The sequence below is a fragment of the Benincasa hispida genome, chromosome 12 (genome assembly GCF_009727055.1).
Source record: "Benincasa hispida cultivar B227 chromosome 12, ASM972705v1, whole genome shotgun sequence".
NCBI lineage: Eukaryota > Viridiplantae > Streptophyta > Magnoliopsida > Cucurbitales > Cucurbitaceae > Benincasa > Benincasa hispida.
The window spans coordinates 40,456,500-40,461,703 of record NC_052360.1 but is presented as its reverse complement, the minus strand read 5'-3'; the positions used below and the strand labels follow the sequence as shown (position 1 = coordinate 40,461,703).

The 5,204-nt window shown below is 33.9% G+C and overlaps 1 long non-coding RNA gene across 3 annotated transcripts; it reads left to right on the top strand.

The window, feature by feature from the left end:
• The first annotated feature begins 1,838 nt into the window (after positions 1–1,838).
• On the top strand, positions 1,839–4,700 carry LOC120067151. Of its 3 annotated transcripts, none has more exons than XR_005478935.1 (2): positions 1,839–3,191; positions 4,245–4,700. It is a non-coding gene; the product is annotated as an uncharacterized LOC120067151 (long non-coding RNA). The 3 variants fall into 3 exon arrangements; XR_005478936.1 differs by having other exon boundaries at positions 4,242–4,700; XR_005478937.1 differs by having other exon boundaries at positions 4,235–4,700.
• Positions 4,701–5,204: the final 504 nt, after the last annotated feature.

Genomic DNA, 5,204 nt, shown 5'->3' with positions numbered 1-5,204 from the left:
GTGTAAATTATGGTGATTTGAGTTAGATCATTTGTTTTGGAATTATGGTCTTGAGTTAGAGAACGTCGATTTGAATTGTTTCAAGAAAATGTGTTTCTTATGAACGTTTGAGGTTTCTAAAATGCTATCCATTATGAAAGAGCATGATTCTAGAATGAGTTGAGAAAATATAAGAGAGTGAGATCTTTTTAATAATTGAGAACGAAAAATTTTATGTGGAAAGTAGTTTTCAAACAATTAGATGTATCCATCGTTGATGATTACCCACATGCTTTGTGAATGTGTTTCCATAGTATAATACTGCGCCCAGGCCACTGGGGATAGAGGGGAATGTCGGGGCCATTAGCTACCAAATCCGAGTTCCAAATTCTGGACCTAAGGCATTACATGACTAGTGCACCCAAGCCATAAGGGATATAGGGGAATGGTAGGGCCATTAACTACCAAATCTTGATTCAAATCTTGGACTTGAGGTATTACATTACTAGCGTGCTAGGTCATTGGAGATGCAAGGGAATGTCCTCCTCCTCTTCTCTTATCACAATTTGCACCTCTGTACCATTTTATTATTTTATTTATCAGAAGTACCTAGGATAGTGGATAATTCACTAATAGCAGCAAGGAGGGGGGCCGAAGAGAGCATGTATCACAGCTCCCCCTGGAGGTGGGGGGAAATTGACTAATTTGAATTTCTAATGGATTAATGGTGAGTTAAGAACCGTTAGTTTACACCTGAAGTATTGTTTTTTTCAAACCAAAGGAATAACGAACTAATTGACACTTAATTGCTTACTAAGCTCTTTATCAAGAATAAGCATTTCCCCTGTGTAGATGAGGTACATACCTTGGTGAATGCACGATATTTCCCCGATCAGGGATTAGAATTCAGCTCCATCTCTGAAAGAGATTCAGCGGCTTCAACCGAATTTTGAGGCCGAAAACCAAGTGCGAAATTCCCCCTGAGTCGGTTATAGAATAGTCTTTTGGTCAGCTTTCCCGTTCTTGAAGACTTTCTGGCCGGTAGGCTTTATAGCAGACCTACCTTCAAATTAGTCAATTTCCCCCACCCCCTTGGGGAGCTGTGATACACTATTATTTTTGTAATTATTTGCTAGGTCTTATTCTTTCTTATTGGAGTCTCCTTCTATTGGATTGCTCCCTTTTGTGGGCTTTGTTTTTTTGCATGCCCGCTATATTTTTTCATTTTTTCTCAATGAAAGTTAGTCTTTTACTTAAAAATTATGTATATATATATGGAGTGTTAAAGTATTGATATAATTGCTTACAGATTTAACAATCTTGTTCTCTCTTATTTCATTTATTATTTCGTTCCTAACATGCTGTAATGCCTAGTTCACATCATGTTTATCTTATGTTTCTTCTACTTCAGTAAGTTCAGTTCCAAAATTTCCCTGGTGATCCCATTCGCATTAAATCCGTGAATAATGCCATTTTGTTACCATCATTTTTGAATAATTAGGGTGTGAGCTCTCGAGGAACTCTACTATCAGACATGGTTGCATAGCTATGAAGCACAGATACTTCATGTGAGGCAAAGAATTAGTATCAGACACGTATCGGATACCGATACTTCCCAGATACGTATCTAACACGCGATTTGACGTATCTATTTCTATACATACTTTTATTTAAAGAAAAAAGACAAGCAACTCATCTAATCTTTCCCAATCTAAAACTAGGCAACCTATTTAAAAAACTCACTACTTGAGTCCAAAACTAAAAGGGGAAAAAAATAACGGACCAAACCCTTGACTAGAATCATCTAATCTCCATCTTCACATTTGAGAGCCCACAAAGTCCACCAAAATATAAACCATTTGGATATCTTCAACAATTCAATGAAGAAGTTATTCATTTATCTTCATACTTCTCCCTCTAATCTTCTTCTTCTTCTTCTTCTCCTTTGCAATATGAGTCACTTTTCTATTGCATTTTATTAATTATCGTACTTCAATATCTTAGATATTGGTTTTTTTGTATTGTATTTCAGTGTTTGTATTCTATTTTGTGCTATTGTTATTAACTAGTATGCTAAATTTATCTATATCGTATATTTTTTTTAAAGAAAAAAATATATCTTCAACGTATCAGTATCCTCGTTTTTTAGAAATATATATATTAAAAATATATATAAAAAAATGACGCATCCTTAGATGTATCTATATCTTAGTTTTTTAGAAATTGATGAATCGTCGTATTCGATCATATCTGTATCATGTAGTCGTATCTGTGTCTATGCTTCATAACTGCATAGGTAGCATGATGTGGATTAATCTTTCAACACGTGTTCAATTCCAAGTTCCTACGATTATGCTTAGTTTGCATTTATACATTTCTTGTTTTGGAACCAATAACATTCAGGAAATGGACTATGTTGTTCGATTTTTTAGTCCTCAATGTCAATGAGCTCGGACTATTGTGCAAGATATTTCAAGTAGGTTTTACGATTTCTTTGCTATGGATATGATGGTGTTTACGTCTGTCTATGAAGTGGACAAAGAGTTATTGTATGGGAAAAAAAAAAAGGTCAAGTCGTGGAAAATGTAGTCACTATTCAGGTACGTGATATCTTATTGATATCTGATTCTGTCGTTGCTCCAGTATTTATGCAAATGCTGCAGACTTAATTCCACTACTCTTTTTGCTTCTTCTCTGTAGTTATTTATATCTTTTCGGTTCTGCGAATAAAAGACCTTTACCTTGTCTTCTGCAGTTGGATTTGTTGTTTTGTAGTTGTTACATTTTATTATTATTATTATCATTATTATTTTAATAAACCAAACTTTCATTGAGATTGATGGAAGGATATACAAGGGCAAACAGAAACAACAAACAAGCCCAATAAACAAAACAACCCACTCCAATTGTGGTCTTGGAATGCTATTTTGTAGTTCCTTTGTGATGATCCTATCCCTGAAGGGTGGTCTTGGCTAAAACTTACGAGAAAAATAATTGTCCTTATTAAATATTCAACTTCGATTTCTTCTTCAACTTAGTACTGGAGAATGCTAAATGCACTGTATTCTATGATTTTCGCAGCTTTAAAACTGGAATTGATTGCTTATTGGTTCAGAAATTTACTTGTTCCTATACAGGGGGTTGACATCGTCAGGATATTTGCTAGCTATTGGAGACAACTAAATGTGCGAGCTTCATCCCGATGGAAATAGGTTAAGTATTTGAATGGATTCCTATTCTTTATTTGGTGAATGGATTATGTTGTGCTATTATTATTTTTCCTTTATTTTTTGGAAAAAGTTTGATACATATACAATTTGATACATCGACTGCAAGAGTATAACATCTGTGTCTATAGCATATTAGTTACATCTTGAAAATAATCCTGAAAGACAGAGAGTTCATTGTATGTAGGAAGAAGTGAATTTGATCTCTATGGAAGCTCAACAACAAATAGAAAAACTTGATAACCATTTGGTTTTTTAAATTAAGTTTATGAATATGACGTCAGCTTATAAGTTTCTTTTTCGTGTTATCTACTTTCTACCGTTTTCAACCTCCAAGCCAAGTTATGAAAAATAAAAAATGTAGGTCTCGTTTGGTAACCATTTGGTTTGTGATTTTTGTTTTTGAAAATTTAGCTTATTTCATTCACATTTCTTACCATGATTTGCATTTTTCTTAAGTACAATGGTTGAATTCTTAGCCAAACTCCAAAAATAAAAACAATTTTTTGAAAACTACTTTTTTTATTTCTCAAAATTTGGCTTAAACTATTGGTGAGAAGTAGATAATAAAGGAAGAAATTTGGAGGTAGAAGTTGTGTCCATGGGCTTAATTTTAAAAAATAAAAACAAAAAATAAAATGGTTACCAAACGTGGTTGTAGTTTTTAAAAATTTGTTTTTGTTTTTGAAATCTTGTTGAGAATTCAAATGTTTCCAAAACATGGTAAGGAAATTGTAAGGTAACAAACACAAATTTCAAAAATAGAAAAGTTAAAGTAAAATCATTATCAAACAAAGCCTAACCTAAATGATTATTTTCTACAATAATTACTGTGAAGTTCATTACAAATTCATACATGACTAAGAAACGGTGGTCAATAAAGTTAATGTTTTCAAAGTGCCTTAGAATCTTAATTACAATGATTGTAAAGGAAGTGATTGCTCTGTTGGCCAGTCAATCAATATTGTAGTTTCTGCTGTACTTGGATGAAATTTTAAATTCTGATTTGAAAATCCTTTTGAACTAAGCTGGCAGCAGTGGCATACCCTGTTTCTACATTGCATGCATCAGCTCACAATCCCAAGCATGAATTCATCTCCAAATGCAATGACTGGATATATGATTTTAGAAGGCTAATACATAGTAGTGATGTGATCTTAAATCTGTGATCATGTCAACTTCCTGTTGTTCTACAGTTTGGATTTTTTCAAAGGACTAATCACGAGCAAACTGGTGTAAGAATACTGCTTTTTCACTTTGCAACGAGTGGCTGGCTATGAGCTGTATGGAATGGAATCATGTGCAATAAGAAGGGGACATTAGCTTTCTTTTATTTTAAGTTAAAATTCTCTCTGTTTCGAAAGTGGAGGGAAGAAAGAGAGATATTTTACTTTTTATGATTAAACAATGAGATATCAACTGAAGTTGTAAATATTATTTATCTTTAAACTTACTAAGGATGGTACATGGTCCAAAACGTGCTATATTTTTGTATCATCCAAATGAACGTGAAGGAATTTCTAGTGGGACAATGAACAATTGATTAAACCGTCCCCACAATTGGCATAATCAGTCGGTCAGCAGTTCTTTTTTGTTAGAAACTTAAGAAACTCTCTGCCACTTTATAGTCAGCTGTTGAGCTTAAAACTGAAACCCCGTTATGACAGAAGGTGTTGTGTTGTAAAGATACGTTGTGATGGAGAAACGGATGCAACTTATTTGAACTTTACAACTGTGAAATTGAGTGAAAAGAAACAGAAAGGCAAAAGATTCTTGTGTTGAGGCGCCATGTCAGACCCAAACACTGGTATGTCTTCTGTCTATTTCCTTATACGGGTATTGAGGCTTTTTGTTTAGGTTCACTATCTGAAGAGAGATAATGGGTTGGCTTGCCACATGCAGAACAGTGGCTGGATTGGATAAACAAAAAGGGCCCCATTATAAGTTTGTGCCTAATAGTTTCATGTTGTTAACTTCATCAATATGCCACCATGTTCG